The sequence below is a fragment of the Phalangium opilio genome, unplaced genomic scaffold (genome assembly GCF_054372755.1).
Source record: "Phalangium opilio isolate 3A_F unplaced genomic scaffold, DU_Popi_V2 ptg000032l_1, whole genome shotgun sequence".
NCBI classification, from domain to species: Eukaryota; Metazoa; Arthropoda; class Arachnida; order Opiliones; family Phalangiidae; genus Phalangium; species Phalangium opilio.
Window position 1 is genome coordinate 4,947,389 of NW_028324159.1, and position 14,269 is coordinate 4,961,657.

Here is a 14,269-nt window from a genome sequence, read left to right on the forward strand (position 1 = left end):
CTCTTGGATTTCATGAAACTGGTCAGGAAATGGCAGTAGTACGCAATCAGTACTTTTCCATAAGAAAGGTATTTCAGCAGACAGCGCAAACTGACACGTGGAGACCACTTGGCATACAAATCGTTTTTGAAGCATCAAAGCTATACTTCGGATTACTAGCAGCAGCGATAGTGGCACTCGTAATTGAAATATGTAAAGGATATTAAAAGATAGTCGTCGTTTTTCAGATGCCAAAATTGGATTTAACGTTTGATGGAAATAGTGATTTGGTAACTGAATCCGTTCACTCGTTTATAAGTAATCATACAAATATCGTATATATATCTTACAATATATATATTTTGTTAATTAATTTTAGGTAAAGAGCGAAAAATATTTTAACTTGCCCATACCTTGTTCCACACCTAAAACTACATAAGCAATTCAAATGAGCTGGCACTTAGGAGTATTTCAGTAAAATAATACTGAACAAATACGAATTATTTATTAAATTTTAATAATAATCTAAGCTTGGTCTATGAAGAGATTTCCACAATAAACCTGTGGCTTGTTTACAGGTGGTTCCCTTTATAATGCATAGGGGGTGGTGGCTAGCCCCTATGACACAGCTAACCTACAGCGCCCTATACTATTACCGTTAACCTCTGCAAGTTTTTGATGGAAAGGAGAAACCGGGTTAGACCGCAGAGGAAAACTTTTAACAAGCGGGGAGAGAACTTGCAAACTCTACGCAGAAGGATTTGTTCCCAGATTTTCACCCGGTGCCACAGTCCGGGATCGAACCCGGGATCCTCTTGCTGCGAGGCGAAAGCGCTAACCGCTACGCCACCCCACCTATATGATTGAATAATGAGAACTATTTAGGTAGAATTGTTTAATTTTCTCTTCTCATAATAATTTTAAATAATAGGTAGAAAAATAGCTTCTTTGCTCCCATTTCATATTAAAAATCAGGTACTATAGAGTTGAATTAAACAAAATACTCAAATATTTAAAAAATATAGCAAATAAACTTGGGATTGCCAGACTTAAAAATTATATTAGAAAAATCATGAGTGAATCATGTACTAACTCCCTATAAGTTAGTCAGTCACACTGGCCTAATGTATCCAGCATTTTTTTCCGAATAGTCGAGAGGAGGGGAGGCGGGTGAAAGTAAAAGTAGACGGCGCCCTCTCTTAGGGCTTTGAAATTAATATATCGAGAACTTGAAAGTTACGATAGTTCCAAATGGTATTAACGGTTTTGGGGGTTTGGTTTCTTTTGCTTATTTAAAAATAATTTGGGTTTCACAACAGGCTTCGTTAAAAATGGGTTCGGCCTTTCTTTCAGTTTTCTATTAGTTCTTTAGACGAATTATTAAAAAGTTTAGTAAGGTTTTCGAGATGACTATTAAGTTGTTGTTTAGCTTCTATTTTTTGATAAAGTTTGGTTCTCTCACTACAAAAAGTTCCTGCCTCTGAACGTCGCCTACGGAATAAAAATTCTTATTCCGTAGGCAATTCTCTGAATTTGAATGAGTAGCTTTCTATTGGGCTTTGTCAAAAAATATCCAAAATTCTGCCATTTTAATGCGAAAAAATAAAACTTCCTATTGCGCCAACCTTAAATCATTAAAATAATTTCAAAGATAAAATACGACTGTGAACCGTCTGCAAGCAATCACAATATTTCTAAAACGTCGTCTGCTTATTCGCATCCAAAAGAATTAAAAGGGGGCGCTTTGGTTTGTCCAATATGGCGCGATCTAAAGGAAACAGAGCAGACGACTTGGTAGACTATTAAGCGCAAATCTCAGGGAGTGAAAGTAGCCGGGAGTGTGGCGCACTCCTGTAAGCCAAGCTTCTGGGCGGCAAAGTTTGAGGAAATACGACACATGTCGGCGATCCTACCCTATAGGTGCCGACTGTCCCGTGTCCGCCGGAGGTGACTTACCCCAATTCCACCTTCCGTCACCTCCCAAGTAAACCTCGATCCTTCCCTGCTTCTACACATACGACCTAGCGGCTCCCGTCAGTGCTGGGCCGCGTAGGGTCTCTCGCTCAATTCTTCCTGGTGCTAAAGGCCTAACGGCTAAGCACTAGTGAGCGTAGGTGGTAAAAAAAAAAGGGAGTGAAAGTAAAGTCAGACATTAACTAATTTATTATTACGTAAACACTCTTTTACTTGTGTTTAAAATTACAAAAATGGTTACTTATCGCTGTGTTTACGGATGTAAAAACAATGGCACCATGAAAGGTATGCGGTTTCATCGTTTTCCTTCAAAACTACCGAAACTAGCCAAGGCTTGGGAAGTTACCTTGAAAATGGGAATGAATAAATGTAAAGTGTCAGCTAGTTGCGGAATTTTGAAACAACACCGAGGTATCAGTTGAACAAGTTGGGAAAACCAAAATATTACCTCTCCGAGTCAAGAGGTCTACTAGTACAAAGTTATTTACCTAGATATGGAATTATTTCTCTTTTTTGAAGTAAAAATTTACGAAATATTGAAGCAGTATTCCAAGCATAGCGAATATACAGTAGAGCAGACGACATTTTACATCCAATAAGGATAAATCTTGGACACATGGAAATCAGTCAATGGCAAAAAGAACAGGAAATGAAGCCTACGCTTCAGCTGTTTACTCTTTATTCTGATAGCTACATTCGCAACTGGTTTGCAGTGTAAACACTATCGTCTCGTCTCACCTCACCTCAACAATATACTTAGTTAGTGTTAACGTTAAATAATACCAAAGCTAAATTGTAGCTAGACGCACTGATACTCAGTGCGCAGTATAAAGACAATAAAAACTCTGTAGCTTAGCCCTACTAATCTAATTGCCACCATGATCTTTTCTTCAATTATAAAATCTTAACCTGATTAATTAAGAGTGTATTTAACTTTCGGCTCACTCTGAACCGTTGGTGTCTTTTCATTTCAGACACGAAAATCAAAACCCAAAGTTTACTTCACCTCAGGCCTCAATTATTTACTCTTTATTTCACTAAGCCTATTGCGGGTAATACTAGATATACCCGCCGAAGTCTAGATCTTAGCTTTCTTCATGAAATCACTAAACCAAGGATTATTCTATATACAGATATAGTATAGCTTAAGTAATATATAAACAGCCATTTCAAATAAAGATATTAAAATAAATCTTTGTATTATCAAAATGAAACAGAGCTTTAAAGCTACAAAAGTACTAAATGCATCATAATTACGAAAAATATTTCCACATATTCACTTTATATTATGGATAAAGGGAATATTATGATTCTGTAGGATTTCCTTACACATCAAAACAACGCGAATGTGCCCAAAACAGGGAAACACAACCTATCACACTTACGATAGTTTCGCACTTACCAACCGTTACCTCTCTAACTGAGACAATGACACAACAAACTGAATTTGTTATTTATCATAATTCAACTCCTCTACTCCGTCTCTATTAACATCAATGCTCGACCTATTTTAACTTTCTAGAGTTTCCATGATTAGTAATACAGTGGGCTAAATGCTTAAATACTCGCTCTATATTAACTATGAAATGTGTACAGTGTACCGACTTTATACGCAATCTTCATTACTCGTCCTATATAAACTTTGACTATATGGTTTTAGTTAGCACAGATTTTTCTTAAATAATTTAATAAATATAAATAATATTAAACATTTTCTTCGTTAGTTGTTCGCCTTATTGATCGTTACATCGTGTTGATAAAGAACAATTAAACATTCTTGAGAGACTTGACTAATATTGGCGTTTGAAATGAAGCATACGCCGGTTGCTTCGCCTCACTCAAATAGGTAGTATATAAGGGTGTCGAACTACAGCTAAAAGCAAGAACAACCGCAATTGCGAAAACCTTTGGTGGTGATCCCACCTTAGGGAGGCTAGACGTTTCTCGTAACCCTAGCTGATCGCCGCGAATGTCTTAAACCCAACGATGACGATGGAGTAGAAGCCAGGTGTGCAGACTGGTGTCCATGTGGGATGGACAAAAACAAAGACCAGAAGATGGTGGTGTTAGAAGCCAGGTGTACAGACTGGTGTCCATGTGGGATGGACAAAAACAGAGACCAGAAGATGGTGGTGTTAGAAGCCAGGTGTACAGACTGGTGTCCATGTGGGATGGACAAAAACAGAGACCAGAAGATGGTGGTGTTAGAAGCCAGTAAGTACAGACTGGTGTCTATGTGGGATGGACAAAAACAGAGACCACAAGATGGTGGTGTTAGAAGCCAGTAAGTACAGACTGGTGTCTATGTGGGATAGACAAAAACAACGCCCAAAAGATGGTGGTGTTAGAAGCCAATGAATACAGATTGGTGTTCATGTGGAATGGACAATTGACTAGTGAGATGAAGTAATAGTGGTCAGTTGAATTGTTGATAGCCTCAAGTTTTGAGTTTTCCGGGAACTGTGAATGCGGTCCGGAAATAGCGAACACATTTGCTTCGATTCGGAAACTGCGAACGCGGTCCCCTGGGGTGTAAGTCAATAACAACAGCCAGCCAGACAGACAGACAGACAGACACACACGTCGAAATTAGAACCTCTCCGTGACATACGTCACTCGGAGAGGTAAAAACCCAAGTGTTTAAAATGCAAGATAAAGACCTATAGTCTCACTATAAAAGGAACCAATACTGTAAAAGTATGCGTTTGTGTAGCTCCATCCGGTGTGACTACCATGGTAAGCAAAGCATATGGGGGAAAGTCATCAGATAAACAAATCACTGAAGAATGGGGGGTTTCCTTGAACGATACATACCATACGTAGACGCTATAATGGTAGACAAAGGGTTCGCTATTGAAGATCTTTGTAGTGAAAGAGGGCTCAAACTAAATAGGCCAACTTTTCTTAAACGTAAAACTAAAGGTCAAAAAAATTAAAAAAGGGAACAATTCCCTAGAGAAGATGCTTTGCTTACGTCAAAAATTGCGTGTGCTAGGGTACATGTTGAGCGCACAATCCAGAGACTAAAAACGTTTAACATTTTCCGCAAAAGACTACCGTGCGATTTATTACCATATATCAATAAGATGTTCGTTGTAACCAGCGCTGTAGTAAATTTGTCAGCAGCTATTTTGGCTGACAAAAAACTTTAATATCACCACTATTTTAATATCACAACTCTTTTATTATCACAACTATTTTAACACTTCAATTCCATGTATTTCTTTAAAAAATATTTGAAATAAACTGATTGCAATTTAACTAAGAGCTTAGGAACAAATTCTTTGTCAATAGGAACTTCAATAATTAAACAATCCTCACTTTGTTTTGAATACAGGACTAGGTGACCTACTGAGAGGCCTAATATTACTAGATTTAGTTGAATTTGTCCATAATACTTGTGCTTAGGTTTTAATTTCAAGGTTTCTTCCTTATGGTTTAAAACTTTCAATGGCCAAGGCTTATTGCTTAACTTAGTTATTTTTATTTACTTTATTTACCATCTTCAGTATAGAAAGTTGCGTTACTTATTTCCTTGGCCATTATCTTGCTTTACAATGGAAAGTTTACAAATTATTATCAGGGAAAAAATTAATTTTAGGATAGATTTTAATCACGTCAGACGTCACATCCCATACAACAGCCCGAAGAGTACACAACAGTATTTTTTTGTTTCCTTTAGATCGTAGTTCTACTTTTTCACCGCTAGGGGAGCTATAGTTTCTTTTGGTTGCGAATACTACCTGCCTTTCAGTTCAAAGTTTCAATGGTTGATCAGCTTTTCCAGTTTTATACCGGAAATACGTAAGCGCCGAGAGTAGTGCTATTTTCTCGCACTGGGGGTCGCATATAGGTAACACTTTTTTGGCGGGAAGAAAATGCTGGATACATTAGGCCAGTGTGGCTGAGTAACTTATAGGGAGCTAGTATATTATTAACTCATGGAAAAATAGAAAAGAAAAACTAAATAGAAAAAAGATATTGTTGAAATATATATTTAAACTGAAAAATAATTTAATTTGTCACGAACTTGGACATCTTTATAATAATGGGCCATCGCCATCATGTCGACGAGAAAATATTTTGAACCATTGTCCTTATATTAAAGAATAATATGTATGTCCCAAGAAAAACGGATGGACTAACTTATAAGCACCGAAAAGAGAGGTCTTTAAGAAGAGAGAAGTTGGAGGAAACCCAAAGTTTTTTTACAATACATTGGTTGACTTGGTTCAATCCTAAACATTGGCAGATTTTCATTGTTAATAATGGGTGAACCATGGCACTCAACGCTAGAGAATAGCTTAGCTAAATGAAGAAACCAATTGCGTCTATATTCTATAATCCCGAATATATCGTTTGGAAAATCGTAAGCCTTGGCTCTAAACAGCCAGCATGTCTGCTTCTTTTAAAGCTTGGGGAAAGAAATTTCACCACGTGATTCATGTCGTTATCTAAAAAAGTAGCTGTCCCTGCAATTCTGGCTCTCTGGAGCCAAAGCTTACGATTTCGCGAACGATGGAAAATGGATAAGTTCATTACTATAGACTCTATTGGACCTCAAATAGCAAAGCCACTCTGTATTATTTGAGTGCCATCGTTCACCCCAATATCAACAATTAGAATCCGCCAATGTTTTTGGGTTGAACCAAGTCAACAAATGGTTATACTATTGTAAAATTATTTAGCATTTCTTTTAAGCAATTAAAAATCATGACAACCTCTTTTTTGAAAATAATGGGAGTGCTGCATGTTTTATGTATAAGTTGATTTTTAGATTCAATAATTTATTCAAGTTTTACTTTAATATAGTTTCAACTTAGTTTTTTTAATTAACAGGTACGCAATTACATTTTTATATGGAGATAGGACCATTCCACTAATTACATACAACCTCTCGCCAAGAGGCAACGCCAGACGGAGCCCGAGTTAACAACACGTAGGAGGCTCTCCAACTCGCACTGCGTCTAGTGGTGCCTCTTGGCGTGGGGTGGCGTTTGCTTCTCACCTGTAATTAATGGAATGTTCTTTTGAACTCGGTACTTTTGAAAATGATAATAATCTAGTGGACTCTTTCCCTCATTCTCAACTGAATCTCCAAATAAAAAGTATATTTTCACTCGCGTTTTAGTTAAATTCTAAACCTTCAGTTTAGTTAGAGGCAAGACCATTAGACTGCTTTTTACAATCGACACGTAAGTAAATTTTGATATAGACATGTAATTTTTAGTTTTTTGTCTTATTGGTAAAGTACAAATTATTGGTTCTATCCCTTACCTATGGATGGTTTTCACACATGGAGAATTTATACCATTTACATTAGGAGACCACGCTACCTGGAGAACAAAAAGTAGACGGATTTCTGTCCTCCAGGTAGCCCCGCCTCCTGGTGTAAATGATATGAATCCTCCATGTGTGAAAATTAGCTATACTTTCAGGAAGAAAATTGATAAATACTGCGTAGTATTTAAACATACCCATGGTATCATTGTACTGTTTAGAAGGGTGGTGCGTTGCCGCACCGAGCACAGCCTACCTAGGTTGGGCGTTACTCCTGTAGGTATATTTTGGGGCGGCGTGGACCCCAAACTTGTGAAAGTGCGTAGAGCTGGGTCGCCTCGATGTACCAGATAATTCGATTCACAGCACATCACATCCAACTCTAAAAATATAGCATTTATGTATTTCGTTTTCAGTACCATCAACACATCGTTGATTCTTCGAGTAGAGGTGTAGTATATTTTTCCAATAGCTCGAAACGACGCCCTTTCACCACCAAGATCAAATTGACCCCTGAAGGTCACATGACCAAAAACGATCCCCTTTCACCCCCAAGGTCAAATTGACCCCTGAAAGTCACTTGTCTAAAAACACCCCCCTTTCACCCACAAGGTCAAATTGACCCCTGAAGGTCACTTGTCCAAAAACGACCCCCTTTCACCCCAAGGTCAAATTGACCTCATGAAGGTCACTTGTCCATAAACGGCCACTTTCACCCCTGGAAAAAATTGACCCCTGAAGGTCACTTGACCAAAAATGACCCCCTTTCACCACCAAGGTCAAATTTATACCTGAAGGTCACCTGACCAAAAATGACCCCCTTTCACCTCCAAGGTCACTTGTCCAAAAACAACCCCCTTTCACCCCAAGGTCAAATTGACCTCATGAAGGTCACTTGTCCATAAACGGCCACTTTCACTCCAGGAAAAAATTGACCCCTGAAGGTCACTTGACCAAAAATTACCCCCTTTCACCCCCAAGGTCAAATTTATACCTGAAGTTCACTTGTCCAAAAACGAACCCTTTCACACCAAGAACAAATTGACCCCTGAAGGTCACTTGACCAAAAAAGACCCCTTGTAGCGCGGCTTTAGGCGCATGAAACGTATGTCGACGAATAGCGTGCGCGCGTACAAAATAAGACAATTTTTCTTGAGTTTAAGAAAATAAAAAGTTAAAGTTTAATTTAGAAACCATGTTGGTTTACATGATAGAGATAGAGCTAAAGGGGAGAATCTCTCCTTTGCTCGTTCCAAACAAGTCTAATCTTCTCGGGTCTCTTATTCTTTCGACCCAAGAAGATTTTACAAAACAACCCTTTGTGAGTCTTGGGTGGCAGATTTCCACGTGTCCATAGGTATCCGCGTGGTGTTGGGGTTTTTCAATTTTCGCTACTGCTTCGAAAATAGAAAGTGGGTTTTCTTCGAGGGGAAGGATAGTTAGTTATTTTGGGGGTTAGGGCAGTTGCCTAAATCCGTTGTTATATCTCCCCAGGCTAAGGGTGCCGATATGCATTTATAGGTATAAACAGTATTAGTACAATGGGATTGGGTACGCCTTAATAGCATACGAGAAAAAAATATATATACGGTAACACAAAACAAATTACAAACTCCTTAATAACAGATAGTTTGATAAGAAATATAACTTAAAATGAACAAAACATTGGGAAAAGTTGTAATATTGTGATCTTGAGCCATAGAAACCTAAGCCAGATATCGAGAGATTAATTTAGTTCTCGTTTTGACTTCGTGGTTGCAATGCAATCGACATCGCTAGTCTCGCTGTCATGTCTATGCTTAACCAAAGTTTTTGCTTTGCTGGGTTCTGAGGGAAATCACGACACTGGTAAGGCTTAAGATTTTGAACATGGTGAGTCTCCTTGGGGATAACTTTGTTACCTCGCGGTTCTATCACGACGTAACTTACATCCGTTAATTTGCTTTCAATTTCGAATGGGCCGTGATATCGGTCTGCCATTTTCTTAGTGATACGATGGCTTTTGTTGGACTATGTGTGGGCTTTTACCAGCACTTTTTGACCGATGACGGATTCTACGTGACGATGGGACTTTTCGTAGTAGGCCTTTAGTTTTTGTGCGCCAGAACATTATCCTGGATAATCTTAATGTGCTCAGTTATTTTATTGACATAATAGGCTGGGGAGCTATCATCTAGCTAGTATCCTTTGTAAAGGCAATTTTATCTCACGGCCTGTGAGCATAAAGTACGGGCTATAGTTCGTAGAGTAATTAACAGCGGAGCGCATCGCCAGTGCTAGGTTAGGGAGCTGTTCGTCCCACTTTTCGTGGTGACTTACCACGAAAGAGGCGATTATCGGTTTGATTGTTCGGTTTTCTCGTTCCGTGGGGTTTGCTTGAGTGTGGTAGGTGGTGGTGTTTTTCGGACTTTTACCCCCCAATCGTAATTGAGATAAGAGCCATTTTCTACAAAGAGTGCGCGAGGCACGGCGTAACGTGGAAAAACTTCTTCCGTGAGGCGTTTGGCTATTGCGGCGGAAGTTGCGGCTCCGAGGGGAAAGAGTTCGACATATTTTGAAATGTTATCTACCACAAGGAGGAAGTAGGTATTTTTTCGAGGGCTTAAGGGAAAGGGTCCCATTAAGTCGGCTGAGATTACTTCCCATGGTTAAGTAGGCTCAATGGTATTGAGTAGGCCCGCGGGTTTTTGATTGTCGCTTTTTAGTTTCTGACAGACATCGCATGAACTAACATAACGCGCACAGTCGGTACCCATCGTATCCCAATAAGCCGTACTTTTTAAACGCCATAGTGTCCGTTGGACACCAAAATGACCCGCCGCCGGGTGGTCGTGCAGTTCGCTATCGAGGCTGTCTTCATCAATCAAGTATCCTACTAACAAAAATCAGCGCCAAAATCATAACACAAGTGAGGATCGAACTCACGACCTTCAGATTATGAGACTGACGCGCTACCTACTGCGCTATCGAGGCTGTTATTAGATAATTTCTTCTCTTTATCATTCAAGTATTCTATTAACGAAAATCAGCGCCAAAATCATGCCCCGAGTGAGGATCGAACTCACGACCTTCTGATCATGAGACTGACGCGTAACCTTCTCCGCTATCGAAGGCGTTATTAAAACATTTCACCTCTTTATCAATCAAGTATTCTATTTATAAGACTCGTATCTTCACTTTTAAAAACTTTTTTTTTCAAAATACATAAATTCGCAGCGTTATTCTTGAAAAACATGGTTTTGCAGTTAAATAGATATCAGTGATAGAGGTGATTAAAACTTAATTTATTTTATTATATATATTAAAGGTGATTTTTAAATGTTTTTTTTCGTGTATTAGAGGTTATTTTCAAATTTATTTTATCATATATTTGAGGTGATTATCTCTATAGCCATATAAAAGGAAAAATTACAGATGTACTAGAGATGTAACACTCGTTTTCGAGTATTGTCAACTTAAATATTCGTTACATTTTCAATCTCATTTGATACATTTTTATAAGACTCGCACATACGCTTTTAAAACTTAATTTCTTTTTCAAAATACATTAGTTCGCAGTGTTATTCAAGAAAAGCATGGTTTTGCAATTAAATAGATATCAGTGATAGAGGTGATTAAAACTTAATTTATTTTATTATACATATTAAAGGTGGTTTTTAAATTTTTTTCGTGTATTAGAGGTTATTTTCAAATTTATTTTATCATATATTTGAGGTTATTTTCAAATTTATTTTATCATATATTTGAGGTTATTTTCAAATTTATTTTATCATTTATTTGAGGTTATTTTCAAATTTATTTTATCATATATTTGAGGTGATTTTCTCTATAGTCATATAAAAGGAAAAATTACAGATATACTAGAGATGTAAAACTCGTTTTCGAGTATTGTCAACTTAAATATTCGTTACATTTTCAATCTGATTTGATACATTTTTATAAGACCCGCACATACGCTTTTAAAACTTAATTTCTTTTTCAAAATACATTAATACGCAGTGTTATTCAAGAAAAATATGGTTTTGCAATTAATTAGATGTGTCATTGATTAAAATTTTATTTATTTTATTATATATTACAAGTTAATTTCAAATTTATTTTTCATATATTGGAGATAATTTCAAATTTATTTTTCATATATTGGAGATAATTTTCTCTATAGTCATATTTAACGAAAAATATTATTCCAGCTATTTAATTTAATCTGACACTATGAATATTTTATACTACCAGAAGTAATATAAGGGACCAGAAATAAAGTGCTGTAGCATTGGTAATAGATCCTGGCACTAGTGAAAAAATTTGAGGATTTTATGCCACTTCCATCGTGCATACACTAGAGAGGAAAAAATTGGTTTAGTTCCAAAAAAAATTCCTACCCCCTTCCCCTCAACCTAAAGCCGCGGAACACGGACGTGGGTGCTTGAATCTAGTTCGGCCGTCTACCACCGCGAGTGTCTCATGTTTTGTAGGGAAAATTGAGAAACCGCTACCAGAGGGCCAACCTTGGTATGTGAAGAATTTGGATACCTACTTTTAGTCCCTTATTTTTCTTCTGATAATACTAATAAACACTGTCTTTTCTATTTAAGAAATTCATTATCAAATAGGTTACCAAACAATATTTGATGGAAAACGATTTAAAACGATTAAATATCTTTTATAATTTCAATTTCAGATGTTCAATAGGACTGTTCACGAGCCGAGCTGAGCGAGCTGTTTAAAAGCTCGGCTCAGATCGGCTCGGCTCGAGTCCAAAAAACGGCGGCTCGGCTCGACTCAAGCCGAGCTGGCTCGATTAATATATACATGTTTAAAAAAATTGCTACTACCAACGTCAAACTTGAGAACGACTATAAATGCCATCCCATGTTTAGGAATGTAGTGGTTCAGTAAAACCCGCTCGGTAAAATATGCTCAAGGTTAGAGACGAGAAATTTTTCCCACGCATTATTTCATGTAAAATTACAACGGAATGCTATTGGTGGAGAGAATAAAGACTAAAAGGAAAGCACTATATCAGTGACTAAGCTCGCGAGCCGGCTCGCGAGTCGTAGTGGCTCGATACCTGTCGGCTAGGCTCGACCATAAGAAAAAGCTCGCTCGTTAATTAATCGAGCCGCAGAAGTGGCGGCTCGGCTCGGCTCGATCTCGGCTCGAGCTCGTGAACAGTCCTTTAATATTAAATGAAACGTTCAGGAAAGTATACCTGAATAAGTCTAAATTACAACACATTGTCTACAAGTATGATCGAAAAACTGATAACATAATTTAGGTAAGAGTAATATTTGAACCAATTCCCCATTCAATGGATCTTAAGTTATCTCTAATTATTTAATAAATGAAAATTTGAGTAATTTTTAAGAATAAAAGCTGACGACTTCGTCAATGATGATATCTGTGAGAAGTAAAATAGGATAAGAAATGGGTATCAATTTTGAGGTCCCAATTTCGCATCTCTACTGCTAATCTTTACAAGCTTTCAATGGCGTGCGACAGAGATCTTACAACTTTCAAAGTCCTGAGATCTTGTCAACACGCCTACTTCTCCGAGTGGTGTTGCTATCCTTGTGATATCTAACGACCAGAGAAGTGCTTCGCATTCCCCTCCTTTTACCTTCCTTCTCATAAAAAATATCATTTCAACACATCAGTACAATGACGGTTTGTCATTGCTGAAAAAATACAATGCAACTTCTAATAGGTAAGCTATGATTGCTGCAATGTTTCCGAAGACTAGAATCCATGTCATTCCAGCAATGTCCCGAAATTGGATTGGTTTTTCTTCCGTTGGAGGTGGATGCCAAAGTATAGCACTCACGATGTTCTCTTCGAGGCGCTTATAAGGCTTCAGGTATTGCGTTTCGAAATTGGCGAAAACCCTGAAAGAAACGTTTCAAACTCTTTAATTTTTTTTAAAACTTATCAGGTAACTACTATATTCAATTTGTTTAATGTGTCTTAAACTGATCGTAAAAATTTTGATTCGACCAATTGGTCTAAGTTCATACCATATCATTTGTAACTATCACGGTCAGCTTATAAAATAGCTTAAGAAATCGATAGTTAGAACTTACAGACGGTTAAAAGTTTCGGTTAATTGAGGACAAACTGAGAAGTTGTACGAATACATCCAAACTAAGAAGTCTTCAGAAATGGGTTTAGAGAACTGCAGTTTCGGGATAGCCATGTATTCTTCTTTACTTGGCACTAGCATGCCCAGTAACATCATGATACAGAACTCGTTCATGAACAATATTTCTTTGTTTGTCATGAACTTGATATCTATCGGCTCTGAGGGATTGTCGTAGTATTTCTTTTCCATGGGTCCTATTCTGAGGCGTTCGTTCAAGCTACCGAAAAAAACTGAACGAAAGGCCAACCGAACAGCCCCAAACGAAAGGCGTCTACCGATTCTTTTAGTAGCGATTCTAAGGCCCATTTTAACCACGTTCGTTTGAGCAAGATCGTTAGGTAGAGAGAAAACGATTTTCGGTATGGAGGGATAGTAGTTTTTTTTTCCTACTGCTAGTATCTCTCGTTTCCGATCACGTGAACTTTCAATGGGACCAATCAAAGGGAATGAATTCGTCTGCAGACACTTTTTCACACTTGTTGTTGTGATATAATTGTGGACGGTGCGTTATTTTCCCGCTGAGCGTTTGATTAATGTTGACAGAAAAAACCTACATTTATAGAGAAGAATACTTAGGTAAGAATTATATTATATAGTTAAATTAATACTTTTCGTTTCGAAAAAAAGAGAAGAGAGTTAAGAAAGAAATTTTTTCTAATTTCACGAAGCCTTGGTATTGATTGTATCTAAAATAATTCAACAAAACAATTTCCCAAGTAGACAATGCCTCCACGTGGTCCTAAAGTATCAGATAGACAACGGATAATTATTTTGGACTATATGGAATCGCACCCTGAATTAGTGTCTGGCAGATTAACTGCTGAATTTACTAAATTTGCCCAAGATAACTTGTGGTCGCTTCTGGCTGATACATTAAATGCAGATGGATCAGGGTCTGTG

At 37.6% G+C, this 14,269-nt stretch overlaps 1 non-coding gene across 1 annotated transcript; it reads right to left on the reverse strand.

The window, feature by feature from the left end:
* Window positions 1–10,133: 10,133 nt before the first annotated feature.
* On the reverse strand, window positions 10,134–10,210 carry TRNAM-CAU (transfer RNA methionine (anticodon CAU)). The gene has a single exon. It is a non-coding gene; the product is annotated as a tRNA-Met (tRNA).
* Between the last annotated feature and the right edge of the window lie 4,059 nt (window positions 10,211–14,269).